Source organism: Hemiscyllium ocellatum, chromosome 21 (assembly GCF_020745735.1).
Source record: "Hemiscyllium ocellatum isolate sHemOce1 chromosome 21, sHemOce1.pat.X.cur, whole genome shotgun sequence".
NCBI classification, from domain to species: domain Eukaryota; kingdom Metazoa; phylum Chordata; class Chondrichthyes; order Orectolobiformes; family Hemiscylliidae; genus Hemiscyllium; species Hemiscyllium ocellatum.
The window spans coordinates 64,026,563-64,048,106 of NC_083421.1; the positions used below are offsets into that span (position 1 = coordinate 64,026,563).

General features: G+C 41.6%; 1 protein-coding gene across 4 annotated transcripts in view; it reads right to left on the minus strand.

Annotated features, from left to right (window-relative positions):
- sec16a (SEC16 homolog A, endoplasmic reticulum export factor) overlaps positions 1–21,222 on the minus strand; it is an 82,990-nt gene extending 61,768 nt beyond the window's left edge. For 3 of the 4 annotated variants that reach the window (XM_060841638.1, XM_060841637.1, XM_060841635.1), the window contains exon 1: positions 7,538–7,614. The gene's annotated coding sequence lies outside the window, so the exon portion shown is untranslated. Of the gene's footprint in view, positions 1–7,537; positions 7,615–21,097 lie in introns of those variants that run through there. The other variant, XM_060841636.1, reaches the window with a different exon arrangement.
- Between the last annotated feature and the right edge of the window lie 322 nt (positions 21,223–21,544).

The following is a 21,544-nucleotide window of genomic DNA, read 5'->3' on the forward strand; positions in this document are numbered from 1 at the left end:
GCACTGCTGCCTCACAGTGCCAGAGACCTGGGTTCAATTCCCAGCTCAGGCAACTCTCTGTGGGAAGTTTGCACATTCTCCCGTGTCTGCATGGGGGTGCTCCGGTTGCCTCCCACAATCTGAAAATGTGCAGGTTAGATGAATTGGCCATGCTAAATTGCCAGTAGTGTTAGGTGAAGAGGTAAATGTAGGGGAATGGGTTGCGCTTCGGCGGGTCGGTGTGGACTTATTGGGCCAAAGGGCCTGTTTCCACACTGTAAGTAGTCTAATCTAATAAGTAGCCAACTCAGGCAATTTTGCCATCACTAATAGTACAAAGTCCTGAAAATTACTCGTATAGCAGAGGAGGAAGCCATTTGCCAACCAAGTCTGTAACCATTCTTTCAAAGAGCAAATCAATTAATCCCATGCCATCCCCCTATTCTTGCAATATTTTTCTCTAAGGATTTATCCAAATCCTGTTTGGAACCTCCAACCAAAACTGGTTTCCTCCACCTTGCATGTGAATTAGGAGCAGGAATTGGCCATTTGGTCCCAATCCCTGCTCCATCATTCAATTAGATTAAGGCTGAGCTGATTGCAGCCTCAAAACCTGACAACCCCTTAGCTTGACAAAAATCAATCTCCGCCTGCCTTAAAAATATTCAAGGACTCCATTTCCAGTTTCAATGACTCTCAACCCTCGGAGAGAGAAAAAAAGACCTTATATCTGTTTTAAATGTCCTGAAGATGCAGCTGCATATCTATTGATCTATTCTTTAACCTAATTTGTCAATTAATTTCAGCAAGCTATTTTCATTCCTTCATAGTTGACCTTAAATATTTAGTCAAATAGTATGAGACCCATTCCTCCCTCTATCAAACTAAACGTATAATACAATAACCTTATGGTTGCCTCTATCTAGGGAAACCTTCACTATGAAATCATGAATTAAATCTATATCACTGCATCATACCAGGTCTCTCTCTGGTTGGCTCCAGAATGTGCTGCTCTGAAACTCTGAAAAATATTCTATGAACTCATCTTGGAAGAAATATAAACAGTGAGGAGAACTATGCAACATTCAAATCGACATAGATGAGTTGCTGGAGTGGGCAAATAGATGGTAGGTGAAGTTCAATGCTGCAAAGTGGGAGGTGATAAGCTTTTGCACAAAGAACATGGGAAAACAGTATGAAATAGAAGGTACTATTCTAAAAAATACACAGGAGCAAACACCTGGGTGTGCCTATACATAGCTCATTAGCATTATGGACATACCTACATCAAATCCTCCTCTTTCTAAACATTCTGTGATGCTTGGCTACCTTTGCCATTGGACTTTTCCCATCTAAATGTAGATCACAAATCTCTATTATTACCTTCTAACAAGCTCTCATTATTTCTACCTTTATACTCCATCCTACTACATGATTACTGTTGGGAGTCTTGATCCCTTGAACTACTATTCAGTGCCAAATTTGCTGTAGTTCCTTGCAGTTGGCAAGAGCATCACTCAGCATGATCCAGACGGAGAGCATCCCGTTGGTACAAATCTCACCTTGCCAGGACGGTGAAAGTGTCCCATGAATTGAAGCTCACTTCACCCACACTGGTCTTTAAGCCAGATATTTTTATTTCAAATTCTGATATTTATGTAAAAATCATTTCCTCAGGCTCCTTCACATCATTGACAGAAGAACTTGAGTCAATCTCCTTAGATGCATGACCTCAGGTTAGCAGCTCTTCAGCTATTATAAAAAATTCTTAATCATTCCATTTAAACACTTTCATGATTTTAAACAACTTGAATCGCTTAAGTGTTAAAAACTGGCCAAGCTTCTCTAGTCTTTTCACACATGCGCATAATTCTAGGAAATCGTTTTAATTCATTCTCCAAAGCTTTCAGATCCTTCTGAACTGTGTTGACCAGCATTGGACCCAACAATCCTGTAGAAGACAGGGTTGGTCAGGTGTATAATGGTAATATCACTTGACCAGTAATCCAGAACCTCAAAATAATATTCTAGGAACATCGATTTCAACCCCACCATGGCAGATGATGAAATCTGAATTCAATAAAAAAGCTAGACTAATGTCAACCACAGTCAATTGCCATTAAAATCCCATCTGGTTCACTAATGTCCTTTCTAGAAGAAAATCCATCATCTGTACTCAGGCAGGTCTACATGTAATACCAGACCCATAACGTGGTTGACTCTTAACTGCCCTCTGGGCAAATAGAGACATTAAATGTAGGTTTAGCAACTATGCCATTTACAAACAAATTCTTTAAAATAGGTTCACCAAAATTTTGTGCATCTTGTCCTGTTTATTTTGATTAAACATTCGGGATTTCATCGACTTTGTCAACCTGTTCTGCAACTCTAAATGATTTGGGCATTTACTCCCCCTTTAAATGATCTTTTATCTTTGAATAAATTGTAATACATAAATGGGGGTCAGTAGCTCTGTTGTCTGGATGACTGGTTTGTAGTACAGAGTAACTCCAACAGCATGGGTTCAAGTCCCACACTGGTAGAGATTACCATGAAGGACTCTTTTTCAACCTCTCCCCATGCCTGAGGCATTATGACCCTCAGGGTAAGTTAACACTAGCTGCCTCTCTAACGAGAGAGCAGTTCTATGGTCCAGTTGGACTACAGCAACTTGATCTTTTTTATTGAACACATTGACCTGTAAAGGTCACTTTTACACACACAGTATATTCGAGATAGTTGTCAGACTGTACATGAACAACTGATCACTTCTTCATTTTGAATTGTCATCCACGTGCAGCAGATAGCACCGGTCAAACGGTCATGGAATCAAGCATACTCAAGAGACCACTAAATACATACCCAGCACCAGTGCCAAAAGTCACCATTCTTTAAATGCGATGGCTAATCTAGCTAACATCTTTCCACTCAAACACTAAAGGCAAAAGAACAGGATTGCTCTTCCCATTGATCTCTTTGAACATTAATTCTGCAACTGATACTAAAATCTTCATTAATGTATGGAAACGCACAAACCCATTGCTGCATTTCCTAAACTTCTACATTTCAAAAGTACTGAACCAGTTATGAAGCACTTGGAATGTTAGGAGGATCATAACCGGCATTACATAAATGCAAGTCTTCCTTTCACTTTAGGATAGATCATCTTTGTCCAACTGCCAAAGTACTAGTACAATAAGAATGTAATCTAGCGGACATTGCAGGGTGAACCTTTGAACTCGTGAGTACACAGAGCTACTTATCCGATCGCCAGCAGCACAACAGTGAGCCAGCATAGCCTTCAACAAATATTCCAAATGCTAACCCACCCTAACTGCACATTAACCTGGCCACAAACATGGAAAGAACTGAAGGAAGACCCAGAATTCAGGGACCATCACAATAATAAGGCCAGCAGACTGCTACTCTTCTGGTCCAGAAAATGGCATCCCTCAGAGATTGCCACAGGTAACTCACTCCCAAACCCTTCACTCTTCCACCTGCTATGCATCTAAATCTCCACAGTCTCTTGATCACAGTCAATAATCTCTCCCTTAGCGTGATATCCACTTTTATCTAATTGTACTTCTGTGAAGAAAAACAAACCTCCTTTCAAACATTTAAGATAGTACATAAATGCACCTTATTGCTACCGGAATGGCAATTAATCAGATGGCAGCCTGTAGATATTGGGGAAGAATTGAATCTTTCTGAACTATAGTAAAGCATACTGAGGTAGACAAAGCAAAGACAGGCTGTTCCAGATCACCCACAATCTAATAAAGGGCTGAATGGCCTGATTCCACTATGCTATGGTGTGGCAAAAAGATTGAGCCTGGATTTGTCAGTCAAGCTCAAGCTCACCTGATCAGTACAAAAGAATGTTACTCAACTCTGGTATTCAGATATGTCCGAAAGAGGGCAGATTCACTGGATAGTGTTCAGAAGCAGGACCCCTGTTCTCACCCAAATATAGAGACACGTGAAGGCTAATAAAAGGCCAGGTCCCACAACATGGCCCAAGGACTGAAGTTGCCAGCTGTTCAAATAATGATTCATTTACAAGCTGGCAGATTCCAGACACCCAGGATAATTTAGCACACTGTCCTGGAATGCCGGATATCCTGAACAGTAACCTAGTAACAGGACCTGTGTGCATGTGTACATACAGCAGGGGTGAGAGAGACATTAATATGAAACAAACTTTCCCAGAGCGAAGACCCTGTGCTGAATTCAAACAGAGAACCTCCTGCTAAAGTAAACAAGTCAGTAACCCTCGGAAATAATGTTCAAAAGATAACATTTTGGAATCCAGTAATGAGTAATTTGAGAGCTGAAGGAGGTGAAGTGTGAGTTCTTGAGAAACTTTTAGCATGTGCTTTCCAGAAACTCTCCCCAACTGGGGGTTTTCCTCAGCTTATATTCTTCGGCTTTGTCGTCTAACTGAGATTAGTTACACTTAAAACCAAGATAAATTCATATGGAACAAGAGATTGGCTTCAAAGCAAATCTGTTCCAGTCTCACATCAAACCATTTCCTCTCAGCTTTATAGGACAGTGTCAGGAACAGAAGAAATCTTGGATATTTCACATATACTTTCACTTTAACTGCAGTCTGATTCTGGCTAAACTCGCATATTGACACTATTACTCTGCAAAGACTCCCTGCACAAGCATTAACAAACAATGGTGTCCTCACGTCCCAGGCAGCAAGCACAGATAACACAGGATGCTACTCAGCCCAATAAGTTGAATCTTTGAAAGAGCTGTCCCATTAATCCAACTCCTCCCCCACAGTCCCACAAACTTCCCCTTTTCAGATATTTATCCAATTCCCTTTTGAAAGTTATTGCTGAACCTGCTTTTACTGCCTGTTCAAGCACAGCTTTCTTAACGATAACTTGCTGCTCACCTCCCCTTTGGCTGCTTTGCCAATTTTCTTCAAACTGTATTGCTCTGGTGAACATTCTTCCTACTACTGGAAATAGTCACCTTGCTGTGTATAAGCTAGCTGTTACGGTTCCTACAACAGTGATAATACATCAAAGTATTTCACTACCTGGAAAGTGGTGTGACACCCTGAGTGCTTCAGAACGTGCATCATCTTTCAATAAGATAACCAGTTAACCCAGGCCTAGCAGTGAGTTCAACAGGCATTGCATTGTTAACAGCTTCATTTCATTACGTTTCTACAAGGGGCATCAATGCTGAAATGAAAAATAAATCTTTCTGGCTTCCAAATAAACCTCTGGAATGAGATGGCACAGGCACTGGGCAAGCCTGCAGTGCCCTGCCCGCACAAAAACTCAAAGCATTTTACCAATTAACATGTATAAAAGGTGCTAGAGGGCAGATGCCACCCTGTTAAATCCCGCATTATTCAGTCTCCAGGGCCACAAACCACTGAACTTATCAATTATAAGAACACAAGAAATAGGAACAGGAGTAGACCATATGGGCAGGCTTATCCAATCATTCAATAAAGTAATGGCTAATCTGTTTTAGACTTCAATGCCTTTTTCAGGCCAGCTTACTGCTTTCATTGCTCTCCAATCCACAATATTTCAAAAATCACCTACCTACTCTTTAAATATTGAGCAACTGAGGCTCCACGACTCTCGAGTAGAAAATTCCCTAGACATTTCCTACTTTTAGAGAAGCAATTTCTTTGCATTTCAGTTTTAAATGAATATCCCTTATTCTGTACTGACAAACCCGTGTTTGAAGTTCTCTCACTAGTAAAAAAACTTCTCAACATCTATCTGTATTTTGTATGTTTCAATAAGATCAACATTCATTCTTCTAAATGCTAATGAGGAAATGTGTAACTTGTTTACCTGTTCTTGATAAGTCAGCCTCTTCATCCCAGGAATCAGCCCAGTGAATCTCATTTGAATTATCGCCAATTACAGTATATCATGTTTTAAATACTGAGACCAAAACTGTGGTTGGTACTCTAGGTGCAACCTTACTAACAATGCATATGTGTTGCCAAGAAAGAAACAACCAAGGCCCAAGACTGGTATTACTGTGCAAAAAGTGCACAGTTGGCAACATCCTCCTTCCACTATCTCAATTTCCTGACCTGCACTTTCACTCCTCTCTCACACAATCTTAAACCGTTCTTTATCTTGGCCCCACCAGAACGCCTCTCCCTCAAACCTCTAGTTATCCAATCCAGTATCACTTGTGTTCACCCTAACTCTTCTCCTTTCTGTTGACTCCTTCCCAACTTTTCCCCCTCCAGTTTATTCCCACTGCCATCCCTATGGCTTTTTCCCCACACCACACCCTCCTCCTGTAGCCTCTCTCCTCCCTACATTATTTGGAGTATAGTGTGCAATTTTGGGCTCCATATCTCAGAAAGAATGTACTGGCCCTGGAGCAGGTTCAAGAGAATTGTCCCAGGAATGAAAAGCTTAACAGAAGGAACATTTGAGGACTCTGAGTTTATACTCAATGGAGTTTAGATGGATGAGAGGAGGATCAAATTGAAACATACAGACTACTGAATGACCCGGACAGAGTAGAAGTTGGGAAGATGTTTTCATTGGTAGTAGAGGCGAGGACCAGAGGACATAGCCTTAGAGTAAAGGGAAGACTGTTTAAGAGCGAGATAAGGAGAAACTTCTTCAGCCAGAGTGTTGAATCTATGGAATTCACTGCTAAAGAAGACTGTGGAGGCCAGGTCATTGAGACCGAGGTAAGATAGGTTCTTGAGTTACAAGGATATCAGGGTTATGGTGGAGAAAGCAAGAGAATGGAGTTGAGAAACTTATCAGCCATGATTGAATGACAGAGCAGACTCTATGGGCTGTATGGCCTAATTTCTGCTTCTATGCCATATGGTCTCACGTTCCTTCATACTGAGCCTTTTCCACTTGCCTCCCCTCCCTCAGGGGGTGGCTTTTCTCCTCCAATCTCTCAGTATGTATTGTTTCTCTCTCCCTATGACCTGGATGCTCTGTGTTGGGGCCTGTGGAATGGGAGTATCTATTTCTCTCATTTGTCATATTGTTGGGCTCCACTTCACGTCTACAGACACTTCTCTTCCCTTCACCTCTATGCTGTACCCTGGGTTCTGAGAGATGAACTCTGAAACTCTGTCCCCCCTTCTCAGCACCACTACCAACAAGTTACCCACAACTGTCTCTAGGCCCTGTCTATTAGGCTTTGTGACCTGGTCTCTACCTCTCTGCCTGTTTCTCTTTCATCTATCTAGGTCCTGGCTACTGTACTGAAAGTACACAGGATCTTATCCTATACCGCTTGAGGTGACATCTTTACACTCCCATCTGTCACGCTCCTTCTTCCCTCACCAGTACACTGTGTATATACTGATATGAGGTGAAGTCTGTATCCCTCTCCTCACCACAACTGCATACTGGCACCTGTAGTCATGTACACAGGTCTGATGTAAAGTCACCCTTAACTCTCTGTCTCCCTAACTCGCTCACCTGTAAACTGGGTCCTGTAATATATATATTAGGTGGTGTATACACATTGTACATGATCATGTGTACACACTGGGCCCAGCTGCAGTCTCTATCCCTCTCACCTGTACTCTGGGTGGTGTATACAGGGACCAGTACACACTGTAGGGTGATGTATACTCGATACGGTGCACACACTGGGCCCAGCTGCAGTCTCTATCCCTCTCACCTGTACTCTGGGTGGTGTATACAGGGACCAGTACACACTGTAGGGTGATGTATACTCGATACAGTGCACACACTGGGCCCAGCTGCAGTCTCTATCCCTCTCACCTGTACTCTGGGTGGTGTATACAGGGACCAGTACACACTGTAGGGTGATGTATACTCGATACAGTGCACACACTGGGCCCAGCTGCAGTCTCTATCCCTCTCACCTGTACTCTGGGTGGTGTATACAGGGACCAGTACACACTGTAGGGTGATGTATACTCGATACAGTGCACACACTGGGCCCAGCTGCAGTCTCTATCCCTCTCACCTGTACTCTGGGTGGTGTATACAGGGACCAGTACACACTGTAGGGTGATGTATACTCGATACAGTGCACACACTGGGCCCAGCTGCAGTCTCTATCCTTCTCGCGCCGCCATTTTCCCCGGCCGCGGATCGGCGACGTGTACATCCTGACGTCACACGCACCCTCACGTCATGACGTCACCAGTCCGGACCGTTAGAGGCGGTGCCTCGGGTTCAGCGCGAGCGTTTGCGTCCGTCACAGCATCATCATTCACCAGTATTATAGTTCACCAATATACTTCATTATTATAGTTCACCAATATACTTCATTATTATAGTTCACTAAGTAATATACTTCATTATTATGGTTCACCAATATACTTCATTATTATAGTTCACTAAGTAATATATTTCATTATTATGGTTCACCAATATACTTCATTATTATGGTTCACTAAGTAATATACTTCATTATTATAGATCACCATTATACTTCATTATTATAGATCACTAAGTAATATATTTCATTATTATAGATCACCATTATACTTCATTATTATAGATCACCATTATATTTCATTATTATAGATCACTAAGTAATATACTTCATTATTATAGTTCACTAAGTAATATACTTTATTCTTATAGTTCACCATTATACTTCATTATTATAGTTCACTAAGTAATATACTTCATTATTATAGTTCACTAAGTAATATACTTTATTCTTATAGTTCACCATTATACTTCATTATTATAGTTCACTAAGTAATATACTTCATTATTATAGTTCACCAATATACTTCATTATTATAGTTCACTAAGTAATATACTTCGTTATTATAGTTCACTAAGTAATATACTTTATTCTTATAGTTCACCATTATACTTCATTATTATAGTTCACTAAGTAATATACTTCATTATTATAGTTCACTAAGTAATATACTTTATTCTTATAGTTCACCATTATACTTCATTATTATAGTTCACTAAGTAATATACTTCATTATTATAGTTCACCAATATACTTCATTATTATAGTTCACTAAGTAATATACTTCATTATTATAGTTCACTAAGTAATATACTTTATTCTTATAGTTCACCATTATACTTCATTATTATAGTTCACTAAGTAATATACTTCATTATTATAGTTCACTAAGTAATATACTTTATTCTTATAGTTCACCATTATACTTCATTATTATAGTTCACTAAGTAATATACTTCATTATTATAGTTCACCAATATACTTCATTATTATAGTTCACTAAGTAATATACTTTATTCTTATAGTTCACCATTATACTTCATTATTATAGTTCACTAAGTAATATACTTCATTATTATAGTTCACTAAGTAATATACTTTATTCTTATAGTTCACCATTATACTTCATTATTATAGTTCACTAAGTAATATATTTCATTATTATAGATCACCATTATACTTCATTATTATAGATCACCATTATATTTCATTATTATAGATCACTAAGTAATATACTTCATTATTATTATTATAGTTCACCATTATACTTCATTATTATGGTTCACCATTATACTTCATTATTATAGTTCACTAAGTAATATACTTCATTATTATTATTATAGTTCACCATTATACTTCATTATTATAGATCACCATTATATTTCATTATTATAGTTCACTAAGTAATATACTTCATTATTATTATTATAGTTCACCGTTATACTTCATTATTATGGTTCACCATTATACTTCATTATTATAGTTCACTAAGTAATATACTTCATTATTATTATTATAGTTCACCATTATACTTCATTATTATGGTTCACCATTATACTTCATTATTATAGATCACCATTATACTTCATTATTATAGTTCACTAAGTAATATACTTCATTATTATTATTATAGTTCGCCATTATACTTCATTATTATAGATCACTAAGTAATATACTTCATTATTATAGTTCACCATTATACTTCATTATTATAGATCACCATTATACTTCATTATTATAGTTCATCATTATATTTCATCATTATAGATCACTAAGTAATATACTTCATTATTATAGTTCACCATTATATTTCATTATTACTTTTCAGTGTGATAATTCATCAGTGTTATACTTGATAATTATAGTTCAGTATTAGTTCATCTGTATTATACTTCATTATTATAAAGCTGTATTATAGTATTATAGTCCAACAGTTTAATTTGGAAGCACTAGTTTTCGGAGCGCTGTTCCTTCATCATTATAGTTCACCAGTGTTATACTTCACTATTTTGGTTCACCATTATAGTTCTTTATTATATTTAATTAGTATAGTTCATCAATACTATACTTCATTATTATTGTTTAACAGTATTATACTTCATAATTATAGTTTACCAGTGTTATACTTTTTATTATAGTTCATTATTATAAATCACCAGTGTTATACTTTATTATTATACATCATTGTTATGATACTTCATTATTTATTAGATTCCCTACAGTGTGGAAACTGGCCCTTTGGCCCAACAAGTCCACACCAACCCTCTGAAGAGCAACCCAGACCCATTCCCCTACACCTAACACAATGGACAATTTAGCATGGCCAATTCACCTAACCTGCACATCTTTAGACTGTGTGAGGAAACCAGAGCAAACTCCACACAGATAGTGGCCCAAGGCGGGAATTGAACCTGCATCCCTGGCCTTGTGAGGCAGCAGTGCTAACCACTGAGCCACCGTGCCGCCCCAATTATTATAGTTCATCAGTGTTGTACTTCATTATCATACCCCATTATTACAGTTAATCAGTATTATAATATATTATTATACTTCAACATTATAGATCACCAGTGTTATAGTTCATTATTATAGTCCATTGTTGTAGTTTACCAGTGTTATACCACATTATTATACTTAATTATTATAGTTCACCAGTGTTATACTTCATTATTATTGTTATTATAGCTCACCAGTGTTATATTTCATTATTATAATTCATTATTATAGTTCACTAGTGTTATACTACATTATTATATTTCTTTATTATAGTCCAGTGTTATATTTTATTGTTATACTTCATTATTGTGGTTCACCAGTGTTATACTATGTTATTATACTTCATTATTATAGTTCATCAGTATTATAGTTTATCAGTTTTATCGTTCAATTGCACAAAATACAGAGTTTCTGGATTGAAGCTGATGTAGGGTTTGGATCAGAAATTGGCTAGCTGAAAGAAGACAGAAGGTGATGGTTGATGGGAAATGTTCATCCTGGGCCTCAGTTACCAGTGGTGTGCCACAAGGATCTGTTTTGGGGCCACTGCTGTTTGTCATTTTTATAAATAATCTGGACGTGGGTGTAGAAGGATGGGTTAGTAAATTTGCAGATGACACTAAGGTTGTGGATAGTGCTGAAGGATGTTGTGGGTTACAGAAGGACACAGATAAGATGCAGAGCTGGGCTGAGAAGTGGCAGTAATGCAGAGTACTGGGCTAATGGTTAAATTCTTGGCAGTGTAGGTGAACAGAGAGATCTTTGTGTCCTGGTGCATAAATCCCTGAAAATTGCCACCCAGGTTGATAGGGTTGTTAAGAAGGCGTATGGTGTGTTGGTTTTTATAGCTAGAGGGATTGAATTTCGGAGTCATGAGGTAATGCTTCAGCTGTACAAGACACTGGTAAGGCCTGGAGTATTACGTGCTGTTCTGATCATCGCGTTATAGGAAGGATGTGGAAGCCTTGGAAAGGGTTCAGAGGAGATTTACTAGGATGTTACCTGGTAGGGAAAGAAGGTCTTGCGAAGAAAGGCTGAGGAAACTGAGGCTGTTTTCATTGGAGAGAAGCATGAGAGGTGACTTAATCAAGATGTATAAGATAATCAGAGGGTTAGATAGGGTGGACAGTGAGAGCCTTTTTCCTCAGATGGCAAAGGCTAACACGAGGGGACATAACTTTAAATTGAGGGGTGATAGATTTAGGACAGATATTAGGGGTAGTTTCTTCACAGAGTAGTAGGGGCGTGGAACAGCCTGCCTGCCTGCAACAGTAGTAGACTCACCAATGTTAAGGGCATTTAAATGGGCATTGGACATACATATAGAGTCATAGAGATGTACAGCATAGAAACAGACCCTTCGGTCCAACCCGTCCATGCCGACCAGATATCCCAAATGGAACGGTGTAGGTTAGATGGGCATTAGATTATTTTCACAGGTCATCACAACATCGAGAGCCTGTTCTGTGCTGTCACGTTCCATGTTCATTATTATAGTTCATCATTATTATACTTCATTTTTATAGTTCATAAGTATTGTAGTTCATTATTATAGTTAACTATTATACTTCATTATTACAGTTCATTATTATTGTTATGACATAATATAACCCATCTGCTAATTTGAACCAGACCCACAGAAAAGCTCACCTCACCTCATAATCTGTTAAAGTATGAATGGCAAAGAACTACCAAAATCTCTCTTTGTAAAGAAAAAAATTAACAATTTATTCTTTAACTCCAATAAACACAAGAACATTAAACAACATCTATCTACACTTTAATCTTCCTTTGTCTGATCAATTTATCTACTTCCCAGTTTACAACAATAAAAGCCCTGATTAAGTTTAACAAAAAAATCAAATTTCAAAACCAGCCAGTTGTCGCTTTTCCTTTGGTATCTTCATCTATACTTTCCTGGGTCTTTCTTCGGTATTCTGCTTCACACATTTTTACATGAGGCTCTGTAGGCCGTATTTTTGTTGGTGCTCTTTGCCGCTCTGGCGAACTGTTCAAATTGTGTGATTTTATATACCCCAAAACATCAGACCATCTCATTGGTTTAATTAGATTAGATTCCCTACAGTGTGGAAACAAGTACTTTGACCCAACCAGTTCACACTGACCCTCTGAAGAGTAACCCACTCAGACCCATTTCCCTCTAACTAATGCACCAATTAGCATGGCAAAAGTGAGGACTGCACATGCTGGAGATCAGAGTCATGATTAGAGTGGTGCTGGAAAAGCACGGAAGGTCAGGTAGCATCCAAGGAGCAGGAAAATTGATGTTTCAGGCAAAAGCCCTTCATCAGGAATAGCATGGTCAATTCACCTGGCCTGCACATCTTTGGACTATGGGAGGAAACTGGAGCACCCCGAGGAAACCCACGTAGACACAGGGAGAATGTACAAACTCCACACAGATAGTCACCCAAGGCTGGAATTGAACCTAGGACCCTGGTGCTCTGAGCCACCGTGCCGTACCATGTCATCCAAACATTAAAATTCAAATTCAGTTGGATTTTGCTATCTTGGGACATAATTTAAATTGATGGGCGAAATATGAATTTATTGTGTACCATAGCAGTGCAGCTCCAGCTTACTTTTTAACATTTTTCAGCACACTCTATGCCTCTGTAGATCCGTGCCAGCTTCTACTCTCTCTTAAAGGTACAATGCACACCTACACATTCATAATGCCTTCCTCCTTAAGAAGAAAAACGAACCATCATAATGAAAAGATGGCTTCATTTTGTTTCCTGATGAAGGGCTTATGCCTGAAACGTCGAATTTCCTGTTCCTTGGATGCTGCCTGACCTGCTGTGCTTTTCCAGCAACACATTTTCAGCTCTTCATTTTGTTTTTGTCCATTTGTTAACCACATTACCATGACATACATGTGACTTAATCTAAGTTCATATTAACTTCTTCCTATATAAATATAACATTAAATAGATACCAATCTCATCTGTATGCTATAAGTTAAATCCGTGATAACACATCTGCTACCCGCAACATGTACGATTTATAAATTAAAAGTGTAGCATAAGACTCCAATGCAATAATCTCAAATACTTGTCTTTAAAGCATTCCAAAAATGTAAGAGAATTGTGATCCATGTACGCACCATCTCCAACACATTGTTCGTGGCATAAACATTAAAATGTTGTAAGACCAGTACCAAACTCAATAGTTCTTTTGGTGGGTTCCCTGGTGAGTATTTGGTGAATATTTTTTCTGGTGGGTGTTGAGTTTCTTCGAAAAATAATCAATTGATAGTTCAATTCCATCATTATCTTCCGGTAGCAGTACAACTCCCAATTCCTAAGTCACTAGCATCAATGGCAACTTTGATAGGTTTCAAAACATTCGACGAAGCTAAAACTGGTGCGGTGGTTAATATTGCTTTTAAATTGTCAATTGCCTCCTGGCACTGTACTGTCCACTGAAAATTTGTGTTCTTCTTCAGCAAATCTGCTATTGGTGCCACTACGCTGCTAAAGTTTGGAACAAACTTCCAATAAAATCTGCTTAGTCCCAAAAATCGAAGCACCTCTTTCTTCAAGGTTCATCGTGGAACTTCCATGAAGACCTTTGTCTTTGCGTTCCTTGGGGTTAACTTTCCATGATCCACATTATGTCCCAAGAACGTCATCTCTGCTTTCACGAATTCAATTTTGTTTAGGTTTATTACCAGTTTTGCTTCTCTTAATCAGTCAAAGAGACCTGCCAACTGTACCACGTGATTTTCCCAAGATTTACTAAAAATCACTACATCGTACAAATAGATTGCACAATTTGTTAACCCAGCCATAACTCTGTTTATGAGTCTTTGGAATGTGGCAGGTGCATTTTTCATTCCAAAGATAAATACTTTGAATTGGTGTAGCCCATTTGGAGTTACAAATGTGGCAATTTCTTTCTCCTTCTCTGACAAAGGTACCTGTGAATAATCACGCACTAAGTCTAACTTTGTGATGTAACTGGTTTGTCCAATTCTCCAGCTCCAGCTCCAGTCCCACACCAGGTCCTAGCTCCCAGCCTTGCCGGATTTTCACCATCCCTCCAGATCTCCCCCTCTCTGAGGATGAAAGATCAGTCCTCAGCAGGGGCCTCACCTTCGTTCCCCTACGCCCTCGGATTAATGAGTTCAACACGCGGCGAGATATTGAACAATTCTTCCGCCGCCTTCGCCTCCGTGCCTACTTTCACAACCAAGACTCCCGCCCACCCTCTGACGACCCCTTCTCCCGCCTCCAACACACCCCATCCACCTGGACACCCCGTGCAGGCCTCCTACCCGCCCTCGACCTCTTTATAGCCAACTGCCGCCGTGACATCAACCGACTCAACCTGTCCACCCCTCTCACCCACTCCAACCTCTCACCCTCAGAACGTGCAGCCCTCCACTCCCTCCGCTCCAATCCCAACCTCACCATCAAACCCGCAGACAAGGGAGGCGCGGTGGTAGTTTGGCGCACTGACCTGTACACCGCTGAAGCCAAACGCCAGCTTGCGGACGCCTCCTCTTATCGCCCCCTTGACCACGACCCCACCTCCCACCACCAAACCATCATCTCACAGACCATCCAGGACCTCATCACCTCAGGGGATCTCCCATCCACCGCCTCCAACCTCATAGTCCCACAACCCCGCACCGCCCGTTTCTACCTCCTGCCCAAAATCCACAAACCTGCCTGCCCCGGCCGACCCATTGTCTCAGCCTGCTCCTGCCCCACCGAACTCATCTCCCAATACCTCGACACGGTCCTGTCCCCTTTAGTCCAAGAACTCCCCACCTACGTTCGGGACACCACCCACGCCCTCCACCTCCTCCAGGATTTTCGCTTCCCCGGTCCCCAACGCCTTATTTTCACTATGGACATCCAGTCCCTGTACACCTCCATCCCCCATCACGAAGGACTCAAAGCCCTCCGCTTCTTCCTTTCCCGCCGCACTAACCAGTACCCTTCCACTGACACCCTCCTTCGACTGACTGAACTGGTCCTCACCCTGAATAACTTCTCTTTTCAATCCTCCCACTTCCTCCAAACTAAAGGAGTTGCCATGGGCACCCGCATGGGCCCCAGCTATGCCTGCCTCTTTGTAGGATATGTGGAACAGTCCATCTTCCGCAACTACACTGGCACCACCCCCCACCTTTTCCTCCGCTACATCGATGACTGTATCGGCGCTGCCTCGTGCTCCCACGAGGAGGTTGAACAGTTCATCAACTTTACTAACACCTTCCATCCCGACCTGAAATTCACCTGGACTGTCTCAGACTCCTCCCTCCCCTTCCTAGACCTTTCCATTTCTATCTCGGGCGACCGACTCAACACAGACATCTATTATAAACCGACTGACTCCCACAGCTACCTGGACTACACCTCCTCCCACCCTGCCCCCTGTAAAAACGCCATCCCATATTCCCAATTCCTTCGTCTCCGCCGCATCTGCTCCCAGGAGGACCAATTCCAACACCGCACAACCCAGATGGCCTCCTTCTTCAAGGACCGCAGATTCCCCCCAGACGTGATCGACGATGCCCTCCACCGCATCTCCTCCACTTCCCGCTCCTCCGCCCTTGAGCCCCGCTCCTCCAACCGCCACCAAGACAGAACCCCACTGGTTCTCACCTACCACCCCACCAACCTGCGCATACAACGTATTATCCGCCGCCATTTCCGCCACCTCCAAACGGACCCCACCACCAAGGATATATTTCCCTCCCCTCCCCTATCAGCGTTCCGCAAGGACCACTCCCTTCGTGACTCCCTTGTCAGATCCACACCCCCCACCAACCCAACCTCCACCCCCAGCACCTTCCCCTGCAACCGCAGGAAATGTAAAACTTGCGCCCACACCTCCACACTCACTTCCCTCCAAGGCCCCAAGGGATCCTTCCATATCCGCCACAAGTTCACCTGTACCTCCACACACATCATCTATTGCATCCGCTGCACCCGATGTGGCCTCCTCTATATTGGTGAGACAGGCCGCTTACTTGCGGAACGCTTCAGAGAACACCTCTGGGCCGCCCGAACCAACCAACCCAATCACCCCGTGGCTCAACACTTTAACTCCCCCTCCCACTCCACCGAGGACATGCAGGTCCTTGGACTCCTCCACCGGCAGAACACAACTACACGACGGCTGGAGGAGGAGCGCCTCATCTTCCGCCTGGGAACCCTCCAACCACAAGGTATGAATTCAGATTTCTCCAGCTTCCTCATTTCCCCTCCCCCCACCTTGTCTCAGTCGGTTCCCTCAACTCAGCACCGCCCTCCTAACCTGCAATCCTCTTCCTGACCTCTCCGCCCCCACCCCACTCCGGCCTATCACCCTCACCTTGACCTCCTTCCACCTATCCCACCTCCATCGCCCCTCCCCCTAGTCCCTCCTCCCTACCTTTTATCTCAGCCGGCTTGGCTCTCTCTCTCTTATTCCTGATGAAGGGCTTATGCTCGAAACGTCGAATTCTCTATTCCTGAGATGCTGCCTAACCTGCTGTGCTTTGACCAGCAACACATTTGCAGCCAAATTTTCTCAATACAGTCCTTCAATCTTGGTATAGGGTATGAGTCTGATTTTACTACAATGTTGACCTTCCGATAATCCATGCAAATTTGTTGAGTTCGCTTTGGGAACTAAGACAATTGGCAAACTCTGCTCATTCTGACTCGGTTCAATGATATCTTCATTGATCATGGCTTCCACTTTTTTTTGGACCTATCTGGCTTTGAAAGGATTAAGCCGATAGGGGTGTTGTTTAGCAGAACAGTATTCCTATGTCTACCTCATGCACAATAGCATTAGTCTTTCCCACCTTATGCCTACGTGTGTCTTCATGCTGCTGTAACAAACCATTCAATTGCATTCTTTGCTCCTGACCACAGATAATTTACTAATCCATCCTACACCTCAAGGACTTCCATTGTTTAACATATTTTGAGGCACATAAAATTCCACAATGTCTGGATTTGATTCCTCACTCTGTGGGGCAGTAACTAACACTTGTTTCTCCAGTGCTTTTGCTCTATGATAATAACCCTCAGGAATATCCTCTGTCTCCTTTTTGGAGCACGCATCAACATGTATATCTTTTATTGACTCCTCTTTCTGTTGCAAGTCCCTTAACCTTTCAGGACTAAACACTTCTGTCTGACCCCTTGCCTGTTCAGGTTTTTCCTGCATCATTATGTCAAACAGGGTGTCCACTAACTGAATCTCACTCCTTTGTTTTTCTCTTTAGTTTTTGCTTCACGCTGTGACTTATGATAGTGGGATCTTGTTACTACACAGTCTGGGATAATACCAGGATATTTTTCTTTTAACTCCTGAATTTTCTGCTGTTCACTAGGCTTTTCCACAACAAGGCTTGTCACTCCTACCTTGGACCTTGCTAAACTGCCCGAGCCATGTGCCAATTGGCATAGGGATAAGAAAATTAGGGAAGTAAACACGTGGCTAAGGGATTGGTGTGGGAAAGAGGGATTCCACTTCATGGGGCATTGGCATCAGTTTTGGAACTGGGGGGGATCTGTACCGTTGGGACGGTCTCCACCTGAACCGATCAGGTACCAATGTTCTAGCGAAGAGGATAAATAGGGTGGTCAGTAGGACTTTAAACTTCTGAGTTGGGGGGAAGGGAAAGTGAAAGCGACAGGGAGTATGGAGTTAAATGGAAAGAGAAGCAACAGGATAGTATATGTGCAGGCGGATTTAAACTCGAGGCAGACTAGGAATGCAGCATAAAAGGAAGGATAACTTAGGACATCTTATGACTTCCCATATCTCTAATGATAAAGTTAGCACTAAGGCACTTTACCTGAATGCTCGTAGCATTCGTAACAAAGCAGTTGAACTAATGGCACAGATCATAGTGAATGATTATGATGTGATAGGCATCACAGAGACGTGGTTACAGGAGGGTCAGGACTGGCAGTTAAACCTCCAAGGATTTTCAACTTATCGAAAAGACAGGGAGGTGGGCAAAGGGGATGGGGTTGCCTTGTTAGTTAAGAACAAAATTAAATCTATGGCACTGAATGACATAGCGTCGGATGATGTGGAGTCTGTGTGGGTGGAATTGAGGAACCACAAAGGCAAAAAAAACCATAATGGGAGTTATGTACAGACCTCCTAACAGTGGTCAAGACCAGGGGCGCAACATGTACTGGGAAATAGAGAAGGCATGTCAGAAAGGCAAGGTCACAATGATCATGGGAGACTTCAATATGCAGGTGGACTGGGTAAATAATGTTGCCAGTGGATCCAAAGAAAGGGAATCCCTGGAATGCTTACAGGATGGCTTTTTGGAACAGCTTGTCACAGAGCCCACAAGGGAGCAGGCTATTCTGGACCTAGTGCTATGTAATGAACCAGACTTTATAAAAGATCTTAAAGTAAGGGAACACTTAGGAAGCAGCGGTCATAATATGGTAGAGTTCAGTCTGCAGTTTGAAAGAGAGAAGGCAAAATCGGATGTAATGGTGTTACAGTTAAATAAAGGTAATTATGAGGGCATGAGAGAGGAACTGACAAAAATAGACTGTAAGCAGAATCTAGCGGGGAAGGCAGTAGAGCAAAAGTGGCAGGAATTTGTGGGTATAATTGAGGACACTGTACAGAGGTTCATCCCCAAGAAAAGAAAGATTATCCGGGGAGGGATTAGACAGCCATGGCTGACGAAGGAAGTCAGGAAATGTATTAAAGAAAAAGAGAGATACTATAAAGTGGCCAAGAGCAGTGGGAAATCAGAAGATTGGGAAGACTACAAAAACAAACAGAGGATAACAAAGAGAGAAATAAGGAAGAAGAGGATCAAATGTGAAGGTAGGCTAGCCAGTAATATTAGAAGTGATAGTAAAAGTTTCTTTCAATACATAAGAAACAAACGACAGGCAAAAATAGACATTGGGCCACTTCAAGCTGATGCTGGAAGCCTAGTGATGGGAGATAAGGAAATAGCAGGAGAACCTAATAAATACTTTGCAGTGGAAGACATGAGTAATATCCCAACAATTAAAGGGAGTCAGGGGGCTGAGTTGAGTATGGTTGTCATTACAAAAGAGAAAGTGCTAGAAAAGCTAAAAGGTCTTAAAATTGATAAATCTCCTGGCCCCGATGGGACACATCCTATAGTTCTGAGAGAGGTGGCTGAGGAAATAGCAGAGGCATTGGTTGAGATCTTTCAAAAGTCACTGGAGTCAGGGAAAGTCCCGGATGATTGGAAGATTGCTGTTGTAACCCCCTTGTTCAAGAAAGGATCAAGACAAAAGATGGAAAATTATAGGCCAATTAGGAAGGACATACTGGCACTGGAGCGTGTCCAATGGAGATTCACACGGATGATCCCTGGAATGCTTCGTCTAACGTACGAGGAACGGCTGAGGATCCTGGGATTGTATTCATTGGAGTTTAGAAGATTAAGGGGAGATTTAATAGAAAGTTACAAGATAATGCATGGCTTAGAAAGGGTGGAAAGGCCTAATTGTTTCCGTTAGGCGAGGAGACTAGGACCCGTGGACGCAGCCTTAGAATTAGAGGGGGTCAATTCAGAACAGAAATGCGGAGACATTTCTTCAGCCAGAGAGTGGTGGGCCTGTGGAATTCATTGCCGCAGAGTGTAGTGGAGGCCGGGACGCTAAATGTCTTCAAGGTAGAGATTGATAAATTCTTGATGTCACAAGGAATTAAGGGCTACGGGGAGAATGCGGGTAAGTGGTGTTGAAATGCCCATCAGCCATGATTGAATGGCGGAGTGGACTCGATGCGCCGAATGGCCCTTACTTCCACTCCTATGTCTTATGGTCTTATGGTCTAAACCATTCCCAAGAATGAACTGTATTATGGAACTCACACACTGTCAATCATTCCCAGTGTTACTTCCCCAATCCTGAGTTCGCACTCCAACCTGACCTTACATAGGGGAACACTAAATTTCTGTCCAACTAACTCACAACTTACTACTCTCTCGGGTAACAGTCAGAAAGAGTGCAAATTCATTCATCTCATACTATCAGAGACTGGTTAGATCCTATATCTCTAAAAATTCTAACTTCTTGCTCTTCTTGCCCTGTTCTTTCTGAGTAAACTTTACTCACAGAGCCACATTGTTTATAGTGATCAGGCACTAACTCCATACCCAGCCCTTGCCTAGGCTGTGCATTTTCTTGCAACTCCTCGACTTCTTTTGGGGCTTCCTTTACCACTTCCACTAATACCATTGGCTTAGCTTCTTCTACCACATCCTTTCCCACTGTGCCTTTCTTTAACGACCGACACTGTGACTTTACATGTCCCACTTTACCACAGTGGAAACACCTGAGGCCTTTCACCTCATTTCCACTCTCTTAGGCTTCTTTTTTAACCTGCGGTAAACACTTACCAGTGTTCTCTACACTTTGTTTCGTAGTGTAGGATCTCCCCTTCTCCTAACTTCAATCCTTCACAGATGAAATTCTTGCCGGAAGCTTGTCATATACACCAACGTTTATTCATCTGCTAACTCCACTGCTCTTCTCACTTTCTGAACTTTCTGTTCATCCACGTGAATTCTTATCATCTCTGGAAGTGAGTTTTTAAACTCCTCCAGCAGAATAATCTCTCTTACAGCCTCAAATGTCTTATCTATTTTTAAGTCCCACACCCAATTCATGAGCGCTTTGACCGCTTCATAATTTCTTTCCCATCATCTGACAGTGTTGCAAATATCTCACTAACTCTGCCTACCAGTTTGGTCTTAACTAGCATTACCCACAACTCCTCGGATCACTCTATCTGCCTAGCCAGTTTTTCAAGTGAAATAAAGAAGGCTTCAAAATCTTCTCATCAG